Source organism: Microtus pennsylvanicus, chromosome 2, assembly GCF_037038515.1.
Source record: "Microtus pennsylvanicus isolate mMicPen1 chromosome 2, mMicPen1.hap1, whole genome shotgun sequence".
Classification (NCBI taxonomy): domain Eukaryota; kingdom Metazoa; phylum Chordata; class Mammalia; order Rodentia; family Cricetidae; genus Microtus; species Microtus pennsylvanicus.
In genome coordinates, this window is record NC_134580.1 from 108039372 (window position 1) to 108061506 (window position 22135).

Below are 22135 nucleotides of genomic sequence, written 5' to 3' on the forward strand. Positions count from 1 at the left end.
AGAACTTTTGGATCTGTGTATGGATGACAGTGCCCCCCCCTCACACACACACACACACACACACACACACACACACACACACACACACACACTGCATGGTTGATGTGAAGACTAAAGAAGAGTCTTAGTGAAGACACTGCAAATGTTTCTTTCTGTATGCCACCTGGCAGAAAGAAGCCCAAACTCTTTCCATTGAAGAAGAGACTAGGCTGGATGTGGTGGTGCAGTCTAGAGGCTAAGACAGGAAGATCATGAGTGTGAGAGCAGCTTGGGCTGCATGGTAAGAGTCTGTCTCAAAAACAAAAGCACAAAACTAAAGAAAAAAGAAAAAGAGGGATCCAAGCCTCTGTGGTGAGGTCTAGAGCCCAGCTTCCTTCCAAATGTGTGTTATACCATAAAATAGTTAGTCGGGGCTGGAGAGATGGTGTAGCAGATTAAGGACACTTGCTGCTCTTCCCAAGGACATGGGTTTGGTTTTCAGCATCTATAAGGCAGCTCACAATCATCTCTAGCTCCAGGGAAACCTGAAACTCTCTTCTGGCCTCCTCTTGCATCAGGCACACATGTTGTGCACAGACGTATGTAAAGGCAAAACTTAATGTGCATATAATAAATTTAAATTACATTATTTTAAAAATTACTTTATCAAATTTGAAAGTGTAATTGGGGATAGAGGTTATAGCAAAAATAATAAAATCTTGATCAAAAACATAATTTCATTCAGTAGAAGGAATAAGTTGAAGAGATGTAGCATACATTGTGTGACTCTAGTTAATAACAATATAGTTCTGAAAATGCTAAGTAGATTCTGAAGCATCTTGTAGGTGGAGACTGTTCATTTGTTTCCAGGTCACCCAGACCAGAAATAATTATACAAAAATTATATTAATTAAATAACTGCTTGACATATTAGCTTGTGCATATTCATAACTATCTCTTACATCTTAAATTAACTCATTTCTATGAATTTGGCATACCGGCAAGTTCCTAGCGTCTGTCTCCTCCAGCAGCTACTTGGCTTCTCTCTGGCTCTGCCTACTTTCCTCCTCTATCTCTGTTTGGAATTACTGCCTTACTCTATTCTGCCCTGGAATAGGCTCAAGCAGCTTCTTTATTCATTAACCAAACACATTCAAAGCATACAGAAGGGAATCCCACATCAGCATCTCAAGAAAAGCTATATGAGGCATTGTGCATGCTAACTAGCTCAACTTAGCCATCCCCTTGTATATATGTTGTGTCAGTTACTTTTCTGTTACTCCAATAAATACCATGACCAAGAGCAACTTAAAGAAGAGTTTATTTTGGCTTTCAGGTTCAGAAGGGCCATCCTTAGCGTTGAGTGGGAAGCTGAATAATCACATTTCAACTGCACACAGAAAGTAAGGAACAAACTGGCAGGAGGAAGGGCTATAAACCCTCAAAACCTGTCATCCAGTGACATGCTAGGGTAGAGAGGGACCCCAGCAAGACCCTACTTCCTAAAGGGTCCACAGTCTCGCAAACGGTGCCACCAACTGGGGACCCGTGTTCAGAGAGGAACCTATGAATACATTTGCCATTCAAATCACAATGTGTGTGTATTCATATCTATGACGTGATGCTTTGAAATATATATGACACATATATCAAGATAAATATATTTGTCATTATTTGCCAAAAGCAAAAGCAAAAACTCAGGTTGAGAAGCACTTTAAAATAAATCTATAATAAAGAATGGTTTCTTGTCATTCACCAAAAGACAGTAAAGCAATAAAATACTTAAGAAAGTTCTCTTAAAAGAACACATTATGAGAATTTAGTTGTGAAAAACTAACGGTGAGAAAAAGTAAAGATGTTTACTTACAGTTTTATGATTTATTTTAAATTTAGTTATAAAATTATTTTTATCAGTAATAAGTAATAACAGTATGAGAGTAGTCCATTCATCCTCTAAATTTTAATTTCTAGGCACAAAAATGCTTTCAAAATTATTTCTGTTGTTGAATAGTGTTTAATTTTCTACCCCTAAAATCTTTAATGCTACCAAAGAGCTCATTATATGTATTTAAAATAAAACAGGTAAATTTGATTTATCCTGAAACAAATGGGATATTTTCTAAATTTTTCAAAAGACAAGACTCCGTGTGACATAAATAACCTAAAATTTATTTTTTAAATTATCGGTACATTTGTTTATTTTGTGTGCGCGTGAGTGGCACAGAGCACATGTGGAGGTCAGAGGACATCTGTCGGAGTTGGTTCTCTCCTCCCACTAAGTTTGTTCCAGAGATTGAATTTGAACCATCGGCTTGGTAGCAGTTGCCTTTACTGCTGGATTCCCTTTCTGGACACAGCCTGGCTTCTTAATCTGTATAATGAAACCTATATTTTAGTACTATACAATTCAAAGATAGGCTAATCTGATATTTACATGTTGAAAAATAATGGTAGGTTTATTTTCCACAATCAAATCATTGTTTCTAGTAGAGAAGAAAACTTCCTATATATGAGGGGGAGGAAACTCCACTGCAATTCATAACATACAAAACTCATAAATCTTAGCTGACATGTTTTAGGTAGCTCAGGCTACCTAAACAAGGTTGGCTTGTTTACCTGTTCTGTATTGTTATGTACCTGGGGTTGCATTAAAATATCTTGTCCCAAAATAGTTGGCAAGTGGAAAAGTTTAAGATTTAGTCCGTTTTCTCTATTGGGTTCTTGGGCTGTAGCAATGGCCAGGCTCTTGCTGCTGGGTGGGAGTCTCGTTAGTAAACCGGATGACATGCGCACACGACAGAACTTAACCACCGTGGGAAAGGAAACAGTTTTTCTTTGGCCTTTCTATTTTTTAAGTATCAGGAAGCCTGATCCAAGGGCCCCTGATCCATCCTGGTCAGTCTAAGAATGTTGATGACTTGAAGAAACTGAGTTTTTGAAGGTCAGGATAATAGGAATCTCAGTATCATCTAGCAGGACTGGCCCCAAGATGTACTCAGTCAATATTTGTTTAGTTGGGTGCTTGCTCCTAGTCTGGCTCCCCCTGGCGTCCAGGCCGCTTGCCAGTTGCTGTCCGTGGTTCTGAAAAGGAAAATTTTTGCTATTCGCCTTGAGTCTCAGGTGCGGAGGCAGAAAATAGAGCCCAGGGGAAGTGAGTGGAGAGAAGAATAATGAGCCAGTCTTCCACTGGGCATTCGTGACATCTTCATTTTGCCATCGCTTGAAATCTAAACTTAATATTTCCTTTTTTTTTTTCCTCCTGATGTCTCCTCTTGGCAGTTCTTCTCAGTTGGAAACATGGAGAAGATACGTGTCCTCAGTCACCACACATGGTGGGGCTTTCTACAGTGAGCATACATCTGTATAAACCACTATTTGAAAATGTTCTATAAAAGTGGTAGTGGGGGCTTTCCCCTGCCTGCTTTTGGACAGTAAAAAGGCAAAATTCTCTGATGCCCTGTCAGGAGATTTCATCCACATCTGTTCCTAAGCATGTAAACATCTTTCAGTCGAAGCTAGGCATGAGAATACAAGAGACAGGAGAAGTCTTGGGTCATTGAATTGGAACTGGATGAGTGCTGAAACTGTCTACGGATTTATTTTGACCACTATATGCTGGGATACTCTTTTTGTCTACCCGTTGATTCTATAAAACATTTGCAGAGTGCCTAACACGCCCTGGGATATTATAGAACTTTCAGATACAGTTGGGCACAATGGCCACAAGGTCTCTGGCTTCCTGAAGCTTCTATGGCAGCAATGCAAACAAACAGCCAACAGACACACAAGCGAGCTCTCACGTAACTGCGGGAAAGAGGACACATAAGGGCAGGGAACGCGCTTATGGATAACGTGATCATCCTTAAGGAGTGACATGTGAGTACAGAGGTAATGGAGTCAAGAAAATGAGACATATGGTGGTCACATGGTTGCAGACAACACTAGCAGGTCCCCAAAGTAGGAACAAGATGACGTGTCTAAGGAACTGCAAGGAGGCCAGTGTAAGAGCCTAGGTACCAAAGAGAACATCAAAAAAGCTTGAATACTGATGGCCCTGAGGAAGGCAAAGCAAGTGACTGGCATAAGCTAGTAAATGACTAGAGTACCCATAACAGATAAACCACAAGGTCTTATTCCAACAGGATTCAAAGATGGGAAAAGCTCCTGCCTTTCTAGAGCTTGTCATGTCCCCAAATCTATCAAGTGGGGGCCAACAGAAACTACACATGTATTTATTCAGTCAAAAATGCTAGCATATGCTGTGACCCAAGGACTATGTCTAGCATAAAGCTCAGGTCTAATTTCTGGGCTAAGGATGAGCCACAAAATGGAACCAGAATAAATAAGTAAGATGAACCTAAGAAAGAATCATCTGTAATTTTCACGCATCCAAACAAATATTGACTGAGTATATCCTGGGGCCCGGCATGCTGGAGAACACAAAGGCTGATGTGCCCTTGACTGTTGAACACTTAATCTCTTCAAGCCACCAGTATTCTCAGACTGACAAAGTTGAGCCAGGACCCTGTGTCTCCTGCTACCTAAAACACAGGGAGACCAAAGGAAAGTTGTTTCCCTTCCCATGGTCATTGAATTTCTGTGATGTGTGCATGCCATCCACTTTACTAACGAGACCATCACTCTCGAAACCAGCAGCAACAGCCTTGTCATTACTATAGCTTGAGTACCCAGGACACAGCCTGGCACATAGTTAATCCTCAAGAGTTTTAAGGGATGTGTGGATGAATGAATCTTCACAAGCCTCGTTTTGCTCCATTTTTATTCATATTTTACAGGAGAGAAACTGAGGCTATGTGGGCTACCTTCTCACCACAGGTATAAGTGAGAGAAGACTGATGCAAATCCAGTCCCTTGGTTTTATGCTGGGCCGTCAATCACCAATATGTGCTTAGCAGGGGACTCCTGAAACCTGTAAGAAATGCTAGCCTGGGAGAGATAGGCTCAAATCTTAAACATTCATCACTACTTAACATTAGGTAAATCTTTCTGGCCTCAATTTACTCTATTTAAAATGAGGAAATGGGGCTTGATGGCAGTGCGGTCCCTTCCCCATGCTCCCTCTGGCTATCAGTAGCTTCCCAGGGCTGGATCATGCAACTGTTGCTGTTGGAGAAGAATGATAGTGGGGGCACAGTGAAGTGAATTTAAGCCTCGTCCCCTTATCTCTCCAGGGTACCAAATGAGAAGCATATTGATATCCTAGCCTACCTCGGGTTCCTTTTTCATCTTCCTGCCACAATCAGGATGTGAGCAGGAGAAGTGCCGGCTCTGTTCTTTTTCAAGTGCAGCAAATGAGCATCAGCCCATTTTGAGCAATGAGTAAAGAGAGCCCCAGGACACAGAGAGAGTGCAGTGAGGCTGTGGTGACTTATCACCCAGGAACCCACTTGTCGAGTAACTTTGAACAGAGCCTGGAGCAAGGATAACTGTTCAAATGGCTGCGAAAGCAGAGAAATCAGCTTGGCTGATTGATGTCTTGGGTTCCTAGTTAGTGGGTGGCTTCCTGCCATGGTTTTGCCTCAGCTCCCAGAATTACTCCAATAAGAGGTTTGCTCATCTCTAGCACTTCCTGGGCATGTCAGAGGAGGCTGAATCAGCCCTCTTACAAGTGTGATTAGAATTTAATGGGAACCGGTGGGTATTGGCACACCGAGGGCAATGTGGGGAGAGAAGTAGAACTCTCAGGCTTGGCAGAAGTGCCTGGCTCCTGCCTGTGGTGTGTGGAGGGGAAATCAGAAAAGAACTAATTGCAAAGCAAACATCTTTCAATTATCTAGAGGGAAGGCAAACCAAATGTGTCACTGAGATTGTTTATCTAGCCCAGCCCTGGTCATTGCAATCTATATAGACCAAGGGTAGCCCCCAGACTAAAGAATAGTGATAAGAAGCTTGGGAGATGTTAAATACCTAATCCAGCAGGACACACTTGGGATAACAGGGAGAGAAGACCCTATGATAGCCCAGACATTTGTTCAGCTATGGCTCTGCACTGACCACTTGTGGGACCTGGGTCAACTTGCCTAATCTTCCTGAAACCCAGTTCAGTTCCTTCATCTTAAAGTGAAACACTGCTCAGAATCTGTACTCTTTCATTTATCTATTACCGCACAGCAAACTACATGAACACAATCACTTCGTTATGCTCCATGTCTTCGACCAGGAATTCACACAGAACATAATTGGTGTGGCTCATCTCTACTGTACATATCTGAGGCTCCAAATAAGCAAACCCAAATAGCCAAGGGTTGGAATAACCTGGAGACTTCACTTGTAGAGTCCCAGGTATTGGTAACTCAAGGGCCAGCCTCAGTAGGAGGTGACCAGAGCATTTGCCTCTGGCCTCCCTAGCATAGGGGCTCAGGATTCTTTTTTTTTTTTTAAGAAAACTATCTTTTTTTCATTTTATATACCAATCCCAGTTTCCACTCTCTCCCCTCCTCCCATTCACTTCACCAGCCCTCCACCCCATCCACTCTTCAGAGAGGGTAAGGCACATTGCTTTGAGGAAGGACAAAAGCCCTCACTACTATATCTAGGCTGAGCAAGGTATCGATCCAAAAAGAATGGGTTCCAAAAAGCCAGTATAAGCAGTGGAGATAAAAAGCTGGTGCCACTGCCAGTGGTCCTACAGTCTGCCCAGCCATACAGATGTCACCCACATTCAGAGAGTCTAGTTTGGTCCTATGCTGGTTCCTTCTCTGTCCAGCCAGAGTTGGTGAGCTCCCATTAGCTCAGGTAAACTGGTTCACTGGGTGTCTCCATCATGGTCTTGACCTCTTTGCTCACATTCTCACTCATCTCACTCTTCAGTTGGATTTTGAGAACTCAGCCCAGTGCTCCGATGCAGATCTCTGCCTCTGTTTCCATCAGTTGCTGGATGAAGGTTCTATGGTGATATTTAAGATATTCATCAATCTGACTACAGGACAAGGCCAATTCAGGCATCCTCTCCACTATTGCTTAGGATCTTAGCTGGGGTCATGCTTGTAGATTCCTGAGAATTTCTCTAGTGCCAGGTTTCTTGCTAGCCCCAAAATGGCTCCCTCAATCAAAATGTCTCTTTCCTTGCTCTCCATCTTTGTCCTTTCCCTATCTCGACTATCCCATTCCCTCACGTTCTCCTCCCCTCTTCCTTTCTTTGCTCCTCCTCCCCTTCCACCCTCCCTTCTCCCCCACCCCCATGCTCTCAATTTTTCTCAGGAGATCTTGTCTATTTCCCCTTCCCATGGGAAATTATATATATAGGCTCGTCATCCTTTGCTTTACAGTTAGTATCCGCTTATGGGTGAGTACATACCATGTTCATCTTTCTGTGTCTGGGTTACCTCACTCAGGATTTTTTTTCTAGTTCCATCCATCTGCATGCAAATTTCAAGATGATGTCATTGTTTTTTACCACTGAGTAGTACTCTAATGTATAAATGTACAACATTTTCTTTAGTTATTCTTCAGTTGAGGGGCATCTAGATTGTTTCCAGGTTCTGGCTATTACAAATAATGGTGCTAAGAACATAGCTGAACAAATGTCTTTGTAGTATGATTGGGCATCCTTTGGGTATATACCCAAGAATAGTATTCTGGGTTCTGAGGTAGGTTAATTCCCAATTTTCTGAGAAACTGCCATACTGATTTCCAGAGTGGTTGTGCAAGTTTGTATTCCCACCAACAATCCTCTCCAACATATTCCACATCCTCTCCAACATAAGCTATCTTTGGTAGTTTTGATCTTAGCCCTCTGACTGGTATATAATGGTATCTCAGAATCATTTTGACTTTGCATTTCCCTGATGGCTAAGGATGTTGAACATTTCCTTAAGTGTCTTTCAGCCATATGAGATTCTTCTGTTGAGAATTCTCTGTTTAGATCTGTACCCCATTTTTAAAATTGGATTATTTGAAATTTTGATGTCTGGTTTCTTGAGTTCTTTATATATTTTGGAGATCAGTCCTCTGTCTAATATGGGGTTGATGATGATCTTTTCCCATTCAGTAGGCTGCATTTTTGTCTTATTTACTGTGTCCTTTATTTTACAAAAGTTTCTTAGTTTCAGGAGGTCCCATTTATTTATTGTTGCTCTCAGTGTCTGTGCTACTGATGTTATATTTAGGAAATGGTCTCCGGCACTCAGGATTCTTTAAAGCTAGTTTTCCAGAAAACAAGTTTAAACTCTATGACTTCTTATGACTTAGCCCTAGAAGTCATACAGCATCACTCCATTTGAACTCAATGTGCCAAATCCATCACAAGTCCACCCAGATTAAAAGGAAGAGACATATATCCTACCTCTGTACAGAAAGAACATATCTAGCCAAGTTTTCTGTTATTGTGTTGTGTCTTGCTTAAGATCAACTCCAGATTGACTATGTCACCAGAGATGACCTGGAATTTGTGATCCTCCTGTCTCTATCTCCCAAGCGCTGAGATTATTGGTGTGTACCACTGGTTTATGATATGCTGGGATTAAATCCAGGGCCTCATGTGTGCTACAAAAGTACCTGGTTTTATTTAAGTAGGTAGATGAATTCATGAGTAGTCAGATCTGCTATGGCCAAGGATCTCCTTATATCAAATCTCTGATTTAGTCATCTTTATCAAATCCACCTTTCCCAGGGGTTGCCTTAAAATGGCTACAATTTCCTTGCCTGGATCTTCTGTGTGGAGCATACAAAGTATGGTTAAAAAGAAGTACTAAACTGATGTTCTCATTGGCCCATCTATGAATGAGGGATTCTCAGCAGATACATTGAAGACATAGGCTTTCCCTTTACTGCCTAGCTGATGAGGTGGTTTCTGGAGCTCTCTGGAAGCTGTTGTGGCTGAAGTGGGGCCAAGGTATGTTGGAGTTCTGTTTAGTAAGATTTACTGATTGTGTTTAAAGACTGTCAGTGTGAACTGAATAAATGATTTGAAAGAGCAAACCAATAACAAAAACAGAACAGGTGCAGCTTCAGACAGATATCATCATCCTCATCATCATAAGAGGAAGGCTCAAGTACTAGGTAAGGAGCAGGACTAAGTATTGAAGGGCTGGGGGAGCCGGGTCTCTGCAAGCTGTAATCTTGAATCTGCCACCTCCAAAACAAATCAAAACATGAAGAAAAAATTAAATATCTCTTTGTTTTAATATCTTATTCTGCAGAAAGGGGCACAGAGCATGAGGAAGCCAAGGACTTTTCTAGTCTGGCAGACACATGAACCTCCTTGTTGACAGATTTAAAGGATCCTTCTCAGTTCTTGTCTCGACTGGCCCCTCGAAAGGATTTTACACTGTCAATTACTCTCTACTTTTTTTGTTTTAACTCATCCATTTTTCTGGGCCTTCAAAAACAACTCTGTCTCTCTGATCTGAATGACTTCTTCACCACTTGTCACTTAAAGGAGGTCCCTTTTCCTTCTTACTACTGACACATTTGTATGCTAAAGTTTCATCCTCACTGTGGCTCTCATACCCCTTGCTGTCCATATGTCAGTCAGAACTCTTTCCCTAGTGCCATAGTGTATTAGTTACTTTACTGTAACTAAAATAACCCTGCAAAGAAAGACAATTTAGGGAATAAAATTTGTATTTTGGCTGACAGTTCCAAAGGGTTATAGTCCATCATGGTGGAAAAGGCATGGCCACAGTCAGTAGGAACAGGAAGCTGACCAATCCCATTTTCATCCACAGCCAGGAAGTAGCCAGGGAGGACTGGAAGTGAGGTAGGGTTATAAATCTTCAAACCCCACCCCTGGTGCTGTACTTCCTGCTGTAAGGCTCTATGTATGAATGCTTTGTTGTATTGCATTTTCCCCCTAATTGAAACATCCCCTCTAGGAGGGAGAGGAATGTTCATGATACCCTATGAGGAAACATAGTGTCTTAGGATTCCTTATAAGGGAAAACATTTAATTGGGGTGACTCACTTACAGTTTTAGAGGTTCAGTCCTTCATCATCATGGCAGGGAGCATGGTGGTGTGCAGGTAGACATGGTGCCAGTTCCATTTTGACCAGAAGGCAAAAAGAAGTTGACTAAGACATGGAACATATCCTGAGCATAGGATACCTCAGTGATGTGGGATGTCCTTTTGTATATGTGTTGCTTTTATTGGTTAATGAATAAAGCTGTTCCAGCCAATGGCTTAGCAGAGTAAAGCCAGGAGGGAAATCTGAACAGAGATATATAGAGAGAGTAGGTGGAGTTGAGGGGACACCATGTAGCTGCCAAAGGAGACAGATGCCTAAATATTTCCTGGTAAGCCACAGCCTCGTGGTGATACACAGATTAATAGAAATGGGTTAATTCAAGATGTAAAGAGTTAGCTAGAAACATACCTGAGTTTTTGGCCGAACAGTGTTGTCTTAATAAAGTTTCTGTGATTATTCAGGTCTGCATAGCCAGGAAATGAATGAGCAGTTTCTGCCTACATCAAAACCCACCCCATAGTGACACACTTCCTCCAACAAAGCCAGACCCAATCCAACTAAGCCACAACTCATCATAGTGCCACTTCCTATGAGATTACAGGGCCAATTACAGTCAAACTACCTGAAAAGCATTGGCTCAAACAATTGAAAAGTCCAGAAAATGAACACAAATTTCATGTTGTCAAGAGGTGCAAGAACAGGTTCATCTGTGTCAATTAAGTGAAAAGATAGGAAAAAGAGATTATGGGAAATCTTGGGGAATCCCAGCAGAGCCATCATATGGAAACTGTGACCCCCTGTTTGAAGTTCTTAGTCCCAACCAAGAAACTTAAGAATGGGTACAGACAAAAACTTTTGAATTGGAGGAATTTGAAATTGTGTATCCAAGTTAGTGGGACACAATGAAAGAGGTGTTCAAAAGAAAAAAATCTGTGTAATTAAATGCTTATGTTTGAAAATAAGACAGTTGTCAACAGTCTAAGATGTCATCTTGAAAAACCAGGAAAAAAAAACCCTCTAAACTTTGAGAAGTAAGGATAACAAAGATCACAAATGAATGAATTTGATAACAGAAAAATGGTAAAGTCAATCAAAACAAAAGATGCATTTGTGAAAAGGTCAATAAGATTGCTAACTCTCTAGCTAGAATAACAAAGAAAGATAGAAGACACAAATTCCCAGTATGCAGGTAGAAATCAGAATGCCACAGACTGCAGTCACCAACCAGAAAGAAAATGCCTTGGTGGCTGGAGAAATGTCTCAACAGTTAAAGCACTGGCTGCTCTTTCAGAGGACCTAGCTACGGCTCCCAACACCCACACAGTGGCTCACAGCCATCTGTGACACCAGTTCCAGGAAATCTGATCTTCATGAGCACCAGACACACAACATGCACATGCATACATATCAGCAAAACACTTGTACACATAAAACAAACATGTTTTAACTTGAGGAGGAAATACCATGAATTTAGTATTTAGGTTTATGGCCACCGCATTAGAGGTGGTTGGGATCTGGGAGAATGAAGAGGCTTAAAGTCTCGTGCCATAGCCAGCTTTATTCGGAGCCTCAGTTTATATTCTGTGGGTTAAGGAAGGTCATGTGAAGAAAGTTCTCATGAGTTCAGGCTGTACACAATCACAAGGACGAGCCACACATGGCGAAACGTGTTTTTCCGTAGAGACGTGAAGATTTGATTGAATAACACCAGCAAGCAATACCGAGTAATCTGAAGTGAGCTCACTCCTGTCCACGACATCCGGGAGGAGCATGAGAACACTCCAACAACAATTCCATGTTTTGAAGACACTAAAGCCACAGACTCCCATCATATTTTCTTGGAGAGTCCTCACAGGCTCTCAGCATTCTCCCACACAGTGCCACTCCTGGACCGTGTTCTGACGGTTTGTGACTTAAATCTACAGCTTACTGGAAAGTGATGGATTTCTTGAAAGCCACAAATTACCAAAACTAGCATGATAATGACCGAAATATTTCCAAGCTTACTAAATAAACTAGTATCAAGGAGAATATGTCTAGCCAGTATGAAAAAGTTTAAATATAAAAATAAAATAAATATAAAAAATTAAAAATTAAATATAAAATATAAAAAGTAGTTAAAAATATTCCTAACAAATACAACTAGACCTAACAAATAGACCATGCCTATGAGTCCAACAAAATATTGTCTAGTTATTCATGAACATATGCAAATCTCCTTCCTCTCTTTTCTTTCTCTTCTCTCTGTCTCCTTCTTCCCCTCCCCTTTCTCTTTTCTCTCTTTCTTTCCTCTCCCTAATCCCCCCCACATGTCTTGGCCTAGCATCTGAAAGGTAAAAAACTGGCTCAACATGTAAAATCAGTGCGATTCACCACATTAACACAGTAGAGGGGAAAAAAACGCAAAGGTCATTTAATTGATTCAGAAAAGTATCTTGTTATACCCAATATCCAGTCATGATTCATTTTTAAAATCTTTCAGCAAACTGGAATTAGAAGAGAGCTTCCATAACCTGAACGGTGTGTCTCTAAAGAACGCCACAGCTAACATCTGTCTGCATCAGCCTGGGAGCAAGACCCACATTCAGCGCACCACTTCAGTGTTCCACCAGTAGCCTTAGCCACTGCGACAAGACCCATCAAAGAAATAGAGGACATGCGTACTGGAAAGTAAGACACCCGCTGCCCATATCCACAGCCTATGTAAGAAACCTCAAGGAATCTATAAAAAGAAAATGTTCCTGGAACTAACAGGTGAGTTTGACAAGGTTATACAATCCAAGGCTACTGTACGAAAATTAGTCTTATTTTTGTAGACTACCAATGAATAGTTAGAAACTGAAGATTTTAAAATAGAACCGTGAGGCCTGGAGAGAATGCTCAGCATTGAAGGTCATGCACTGCTCTTGCAGAGGACTTGAGTTTTGTTCCTGGCATCCGTCCATGTCTGGCAACTCACAACCACCTGTAAGGAAAAGACCAGCAGAGCCACACTTCTGACCTCCACAGTCACTGCACACATATACACACTCATTCAACAGAGGCTCACACATATGCATACTCTTAAAATGAAAATCACCTTATTATAATTTTTAAGTGTGCAAATATAAAACATCACACAGCTAATTTAATGTAGTTCCCCAAACAAGGTCTTGCTCATACCTTACATCAACACATCTCAAGATCTTCCATATACTTGGAATAACTATCAATTCCATTTTTATGCACTTATCTACCAAACACAAAAGAGAAAAATCCGTGATGGAGTTAAAACTGGAAAAGGCATTTTGTTTTTTGTAACTCATGTACCCTTTGCCTATATTCGATCCTTCCCCATCATCTACTATGAATCATTTATTTCTCTCCTTTCTTCATGCTAGACTATACTCACGTGTGCATCTGCTTATGTATATACATGTATGCATTATAGTCTAGATGGTCTAGAATACATACATGAGGAGAAGCATTTGGGGTTTTTGTCGTTCTGATATGGGTGTGCTCACTTAGTATAACACATTCTAAGTCCATCCATTTTCCTGTAAATTTTGTAATTGCATTTTACTTTAAAGATGAATAGTATTGTTTTATATCATCCAGATTCTTACTGTTCCTTCAACTGTTGAAGGACAACTGGGCTGGTACCATTCCCTTGTTATAGTGAATAAAGAAGCAATAAACATAGGGGTATAAATATTTCTTTGGTAGGATGTAAGATTTTCTGGGTCTATGCCCAGAAGCAAAATATCTGGTGCACTGGCTGGTTTTGTGTTAACTTGACACAAGCTAGAGTCATCAGAGAAGGAGCCTCAGGTGAGGAGATGCCTTCATGAGATCCAGCTGTAAGGCATTTTCTCAATTAATGATCAATGGGGGAGGGCCCAGTCCATGGTGTGTGGTTCCTTCCCTGGGCCTGTGGTCCTGGATTCTATAAGAAAGCAGGCTAAGCAAGCCATGAGAAGTCAGTAAGCAGCACTCCTTCGTGGCCTCTGCATCAGCTCCTTCTTCCAGGACCCTGCCTTGTTTGAGCTCCTGTACTGACTTCCGTCAATGATGAACATTGATATGGAAGTGTAAGCCAACTAAACCCTTTCCTCCTCAACTTGCTTTTTGGTCATGGTGTCTCATTGCAGCAAAAGAGACCCCTAACTAAGACAGATGGGTCACATGGACATTCTATTTTCAATTTTTTGAGGTATCTCCAAACTGATATCCATAATGGCATTTTCACCTCCACTAGCATTGAACAAGGGTTCTTCTTTCTCCACATACTCTCCAACATCTGTCATAGATTTTTTTTTTAATTTGATAAAATGAAGGAAATTTATTGGAAAGGTGAAATCAATCCAGGAAAGCTGGCTTCTGCCACAGTTCTCTGAAAGGCATCCATCCCATTAGTTCTCTTCCTTAGAGTTTGTCGTAGATTTCCTAATAATAACTCTTCTGACGAGGATGAGATAGTATTTCAAAGTAGTTTAATTTGAATTTTCTGGATGTCATGGAAAATTGAACACTTTTAAAAATAATTATTGGCCACTTATCTTTCTTAAAACTGTCTATTTAATTCATTAATCCATTTGATGAGTGACAGTTTTATTTCCTTGATATTTAATTTCTATAATTCTTTATAAATTCAGCGTATGAACCCATTTGAAGTGAAGCTGGCAAAAATTTCCTTCCACCCCATGGACTGCTTGTGCCCTTTTGGCTAGCTTCCTTTGCTGTGCAGGAACTTTTCAGTTTCATAGACTCCCATCTGTGGACACTTGAGACCAGTTCCTGTGCTATTGGAGTTCTGCTCACAACATTCAAGCATACCCCAATGTATCAAAGAGTAATTTATATCATCTGACTTTAATTTTGGTTGATGATTTGCATTTAGAAAATCTTCTGCTTCTCTTAGATTTACAAGTCTGGTGCATCAGTTTCCATGGTAATCTCTCAAAACAAACCGTTGTGCATGGTATTGGAGTCAGTTGGAAGATCACCCTTTTGACCTGTGATTCTGTTCATTGTATCTTCTTCCTATTTCCTTTGTCAGTTTAGCTAAGAATTTGCCTATCTTACTAACTTTTTCAAAGAACTGTTCGATTTTGTGTATTGTCTTTTAGTCTCTATTTCATTGATTTCTTCCTTAATCTTTATTATATTTACTTGGGATTGGCTGCTTGTTGTTTTGTGAGCGCTTTGAGTCGCTTTGGGTCATTTATTTGATATTTCTCAGATTTCTCTAAAATGAGTGCTTATCACTATAAATATTCCTCTTAGGATAGCCTTGGATGCATCCCAATGGTTCTGATAGGTTCTATTCTCATTATCATTTGTCTTTAGGAATTTTTAAATTTTCTCCCTGATTTCTTGGGTAACCCAATTTAAAAACGTATTGTTTAGTCTACAAATATTTTGTGGTATCTGTAGTTCCTCTTATTGTTGATTTCTAGTCTTATTCCATCATGGTCTGATAGGATATAAGTAACTATTTCAATTTTTTGATTTTTAAAAATTATTTTAATATTATTTCATGTATATGAATGTTTGCCTACAGGCTTGTCTGTGTACTTCATGTATGCCTAATGCCCTTGGAGTTCAGAAGGGGCGTCGAGTCCCCTGGAACTGGAGTTACAGATGGCTGTAGGCGGCAAGCCACCATTTAGGAATGAGGAATCAAACCTCAATCCTCTAGAACAGCAGTCAGTCTCCCAACCACTGAGGCATCTCCCTAGCTCCTACGCTGCATTTTTTTTTTTTTTTGATTTTTCGAGACAGGGTTTCTCCGTAGCTTTTGGTTCCTGTCCTGGAACTAGCTCTTGTAGACCAGGCTGGCCTTGAACTCACAGAGATCCGCCTGCCTCTGCCTCCCGAGTGCTGGGATTAAAGGCGTGCGCCACCACCGCCTGGCTCCTACGCTGCATTTTTGACATCCTGACTATGATGTGTCATGGAGACTTTCTTCTCTGGTCATGTCTATTCAGAATTCTTTATACCTCTTGTGATTATCTGTCTACTTCTTTTCTAAGTTTAGGAAGCTTTCTGCTATAATTTTAAAATAATATCTTATTTATTTAATATTTAAATTTAATAGTATTTAAATAATATTCCTATTCCATTTTCTTTTTATCTGTGTTCCTTCTATACTATGAATTCTCATTAATTTCTTAAATTGACATTTCTCTAAATTTTTTAACGTAGGCACTTAGTTCTATAAGTTTTCATCTTATGACTGCCATCATTGAGTCCCATAGGTTATGGCATGTTGTATTTTCACTCAATTCTAGGAATTTTTAAATTCTCCTCCTGATTTAACTCTTGGCCCAATTAGTATTAGTAGTGTGTCTTTAATTTTCACAAATGTATGTATTGTCTGCAGTGTCTATCACCATTGATATTCAGCTTTATTTCACTGTGGTCAGATAAAATTCAGGATATGATTTCAATTTTTCTATATTTGTTGAATATTGCTTTGTGTCCTAACATATAATTAGTTTTGGAGAAAGTTCCATGGGCTTCTGAAAAGAACATGTTCTTTAGTGTTTGGGTGGAATGTTCCATGGGTATCTGCTAAGCCCATTTGATTTGTAATGTCACTTATTTCCCTAGCTTCTCTTTTAGCTAATTTCCAGATGATCAGTTTGTGAGAATAGGGTATTAAAACCACTCACTATCACTCTTTTGGGGTACAATGTGATTTATTAACAGGTTATTTTTTTAAAATAAAATTGGGTGCTCCTGTGTTTACTGCATTTATCTTTTGACTAGTTGTGATTTGAAGTTGATTTTGTCAGATATTAGAATAGATACACTTGCTTCTGTCTTAGTTCCATTTTCTTAGAATACATTTTCCCATCCATTTACCCTAAGGAGATATTTGTATTTGTTGCTGAGGTGTGTTTCTTTGAGACAACAAAGAGGTGGCTCCTGTTTTCTTGCTGTGGGATAATGCTCTTATATGTTGTAAAGATTTGTATTGTTTTACTGGCTGATTGGCCAGTAGCCAGGCAGGAAGTATAGACAGGGCAACCAGTTAGGAGAATTCTGGGAAGAGGAAAGGCAGAGATACAGTTGTCAGCTAGAAACAAAGGAAGTAAAATGAGAATGCCATATGAGAAACGGTTCCAAGCCACATGGCTAAACCTAGATAAGAATTATGGGTAAATTTAAGTTGCAAGAGGTAGTTAGTAACAAGCCTGACCAAAAGGCCAGTTTATAATTAATATAAGCCTCTGTGTGTTTATTTGGGACTGAATGTCTGTGAGACCAAGCTAGACAGAAACTTTCAAAGCCGGGCAGTGGTGGCGCACGCCTTTAATCCCAGCACTTGGGAGGCAGAGGCAGGTGGATCTCTGTGAGTTCGAGACCAGCCTGGTCTACAAGAGCTAGTTCCAGGACAGGCTCCAAAACCACAGAGAAACCCTGTCTCGAAAAACCAAAAAAAAAAGAAAAAAAAGAAACTTCCACTATATTTTCTAGTCCAATCTGTTAATCTATATCTTTTTACTGGGAGAATAAAGACCATTAATATTCAGAGTTGTTATTAAAAGATATATATTTATTCCTGTCTTTTTTGTTCATGACACCTTTCTTCTCCCATCAGAGGTATTTCCCAGCAGACTTGGAGTCTCCATTTCTCTGCTTACCTGGTATTTGGCAGATACAGCCTTTACCAAGGTCTTCAGTTACTCAGGAGTTTAGTCAAAGAGCCTGAAACAAGCTTTCTCTGGTAGTGTGTCCTAGTTATGGTTTTCTTTTTGTTTGTTTTTTGTTATTGTTGTTGTGGTTGTTGTTGTTTTAAGACAAGGTTTCTCTGTGTATCCCTGGATGGCCTAGACCTCACTCTATAGACCAGGCTGGCGTCGAACTCCCAGAACACCACTGCCTAGCTCTTTGGTTGTGATTTTCAGTGCTGGATAGCATAACTGGAGGGTCCCAGTCAGGCGAATGATAAGGTTCTTAGACTCCTGTTGGGAACTGAGCTGAGATCTGATGAGTTCCAGAGGAAGGGAGATGGGCTGAGAGAAGGTGGATGACCCTGGCGAGCAGCCAAGGGACACGGGCAACTCAAATGGAGGGGAAATGAGACAGAATGCTGGTCGTCTGCCTGGGTCTATGCCACAAGATGGTAGCTACAAGGTCCCTGGTAGCAAGTGAGCTGGGATCCAAAAACGAAATCTTTTTTAAAAATAATAATAAATAATAAATTTGCCTTTCTTATTTAAATCACATGCCTTTGAGTTTTGACTTTCAAACATAAGCGTCCTAAATCATGTACTACATGCTGCCAAATTGTTTTTTAAAAGACTTGCCAACATTTGTAATTAGGGAGATGTTTTTAACTGGATAAGACAGCTGCTTCTGAGAATTCAGTGGCTCTATACATTAGATGCCATAAAGATACAAAGATATTGACTTACTCTGGCCGCTCACTGAGAAGTAAAATATGAAGTTAGTCATATCTCACACCCTACACCCACCTGGAGGAGCACGTAGACAGGAGAGAAAGTTCTGTTCCAGGAAGGAACTTTTTTCCCATGGAACTACTTCCTCTTGGGGCATTCCATGGTAGGCAGGCTCTTCCAGATGGCCACAAGAAGGACATGACAACCTGAGGCATGTATGGTATGAGGTATGTAATACATGTATGGTCAAGCCTGTGGTTTGAGGCCAACCTGGTCTTCAGAGTGAGTTCCAGGACAGCCAAGACAACACAGAGAAACCCTGTCTTGAAAACCTAAAACAACAGCAACAACAAAAAGCTTACTGTTTTCACATACCTTCCTACTTATGCCTTCTTCTCCTTGCCTCGGTCTGCATTTTCCTGCATTTTTAAATAAATTAGCAGGTCATAGTCTCCTAATATCCCAACATCTGCTGTCCAAATAGACCATGTTCCTGACTTCCACTTAGGAAACAGAGTTGAAGAGATCTTCAGTGCGGGGAATATAGCCACGCCCACAAGGAGTCTAAAGCAGGTAGGACCTTGAGAGCCCTCTCTCCAGCACCACAGTGCACAGCCTTTGAAAAAGGAAGACTCCAGCAAGTCAGGAGCAGGGCCCAGCCACCTGTGGCATAGGCAGAGATGAGCCTGCAAGACAGTTGGTGAGTGACTCATTCTCCCAACACTTTCCTAACCCCCACCCCAGCTCAGGAGGTGTCTGATGTGAGCATGTTCTCCCTCTTTGTTTGCCTGCTGTTGGGGGCGAGGGCTTTGCATAGATCTTGAAGAGCAATTATGCTTATTACTAGTTAGGATTTCTCTGTTTGCTGGGTGCATTAATTTTCAACACTTGCTGTCAGTCGTTCATCCTGACAAGCTCCTTGTCAGGTAGAAATGAGCAGGTGGAGAGCAGTGGCGGAAAGCAGCAATAACAACAACAAACAGACCAACAAGCAGGGAAAGAGATACCCAAGATGGAAGAAAGGGTCGTCCCACGAGCTACCCGTGGAAGCCCCAAGGCCTCTCTCTGGACTTAACAGTTACAGAGCCTCTGTCCTTTGAGCAGTTGGAGATAGCTTTGCCTTCCTTGGTCTCGGAAGGCTTCACAGAGTAGCATCTAGGGAATGTGGCATCTTTAACATTAAGGTAGATTTTTACTCCGTTTTAGTCTTTCACGATCTACAGACTCATCTTGAAAACTGAAATCAGACAAAACTACAGAAACTATAGGTTTAAGATTAAGCGTAGCCAAAGACGCCCTCGCTTGCGGCTGTACCCTTTCACGTTTTTCATTGTACAAGTTTTCTACTGACTTGACATTTTCCACAGGAGAAAGCCAGGGAGAGAGGGGAGTGTGAGCCACCTGAGCCACTTGGGCAGGTGACTCAAGCTCTCCGAGCTCCTTGTCTTCCTTCGCTGAGGTGGGATAATAATAGAACCTATCTGGTGAGGCTGTGGAATTAAGTGAGATGAGGCCTATGAAGCACACATGTCCTCACTCCTGACACAGTAAATGGGGCTGTCAATGTCACCTACAGCTGTCTCTCTAATGGATGCAGACTTACATTGTCTTGAGTTTCTCTTGGTTTGGCAGCAACAAGCTCAGCAAGCCTTTAAAGAATCGCTTATTTTTTATTTTATTGTGTGTTTTGCCTGCATGTATGTATGTATGTATGTATGTATGTATGATGTATGTATACGTGCATGTATGTACACTAGTGAAGTGTCAAATCACCGAGAACTGGAATTACAGATGGCTGTCACTGCACTGTGACTGCTGGAAAACTAACCTGGGTCCTCTGCAAGAGCAGCAGGCGCTCTTAACCACTGAGCCAATTCTCCAGCTCCTAGCTCTGCAGTTATTTAGCCAAGACAAAAAAAAAAAAAATGGGCAGTGGTTGCTTGTGTTACCTCCTATTGGTTGGAACGGAATGAGAACCTGGCTGTTGACTAGGGAACCTGACCAGTGGCATCTGTGCTTAGAGTTCTTCTCCTGCCACTCAACAGACTCCTCCGCCACCACTCAGATGACTCCTCTCCCAAACCCAGTCAAAGTTCCCATTCTTCCGGGCCATAGCGGTTACTTTAAAATTCTGGTTTTATATTTATTCTTTTGTTTAGTGTGTGTGTGTGTGTGTGTGTGTGTGTGTGTCATTGCAGATCTGTGAAAGTCAAAGGACAACTTATAGGACTTGTGTGTCTGGGAGCATCGGGGGTCACCAGGCTTGACAACAAGTTCCTTTACCTGCTGGACACTCAGAGCTCCCACTGGAGTTACTGAACGTTCAGGCATCCTCCTGGACAGCATCCTCCCATAAGACTCTAGCCCTAAGAGAGCCTTAGGAAAGGGGAGGCAGACAATATGAACATCCAAAGCCTACAAGTATCCCCAGAAAAATCAATCAATGCTTTTTTTCTTTTTTGGCTTCTTTGTCATCCTTTTGAATAAAACACCAAAACTGAATGTCTCAGAACCTGCTCTGTCTGCAAGGGCAGAGGTTTTAGGATCACCCAGAACCACTTAGGGGAGTAATTTCCTCTGAAGTATCACTGGCTTCTCATCAATGCCATCCCTTTGGGAAACGTTTAATAGAGGGCAGATGGTAGCAGATAATCATGTCAGAGAACCGGCGCTATGGAATAATGTCTGGAAATCCCCGAGGTTTAATGACAATGCTTTTTCTTTGAATCTCCAACTTTTTTTCATCTTTTTACGCCCTCTTCAGTTATTTCATTCTATTGCGCTCAGACCAGCCTTTGACGCAAGTAGGACAAATATAGTCCAATCCATCTCTCTGATGGCAGAGGAGGTGGGCAGGGTGTCACCGAGAGAAGCACGGGTTCTGGCGTCAGGCTCCCTGTGCTCACTCTTGGCTCTGCCAATCATCCGGCTGACCTCAGGGCCAGTCACTTTGTAAGCTTCGGTTCTCTCATCTGTAAATTGAGGCTGAAAATGAAGTTACCTCCTGGTATGGTGGTAATACCGAGGTGAGACAATAGACCTGGCACTTGGTAACTACTTGGCAATAATAGTACTGTCATCAACAGACCCGAGCGACAATGGCATGCAGCCGTGATAGAGGACAGCAAAAGCACAGGTAAGACATGTCAGCAGACACAAAGGCCAAGAGAATTATCCATGCTCTCAAAACTCTCACAACTAGGTTGGGGAAAGGGAACAAAATACATGTTCAAAAAAGATATGCTTCTTAAGACACGGTCAGACTGCCACCACTACTCAGGACTGAGTTGGGACCTTTGATGGAACTTTACAAGACAAGGGAAGGGTCTCATTACTTCATCTGTGGTCAGGAGGCAATACAGGATACAGCCTAAGGAGATGCTCAGGTGGCTAGAGAAAGGCGCAGATACCCAGGGTGAGAAGATTTATTTATTTATTTGTCTTTTGAGAGAGGGTTTCTCTGTAGCTTTGGAGCCTGTCCTGGAACTCACTCTGTAGATCAGGCTGGCCTCGAACTCAGAGATCTGCCTGTCTCTGCCTCCCAAGTGCTGTGATTAAAGGCCTACACCACCACTGCCCAACTCGAGAACATTTCTCAAAGAGAGCCACGGTTTGAGAAAGGAAGCCATGCTGAGGTCACTGAGTTAGTTTGCTCTAGGATCCAAGTCTGCCGGATGCCAACTCTCCTCATAACTTTATGAGGAGCGGCAGGGAAATAGAAGGGGGGCACAGAGATTTCTTTGTACTTAAAGTCCTATAGAGTCTATAATTTAGGTACCAAGCGGGGTGAAGGGGGGATAAAGAAGTATTGAAATGTCAGATATTTAAGAGCTCAGTTA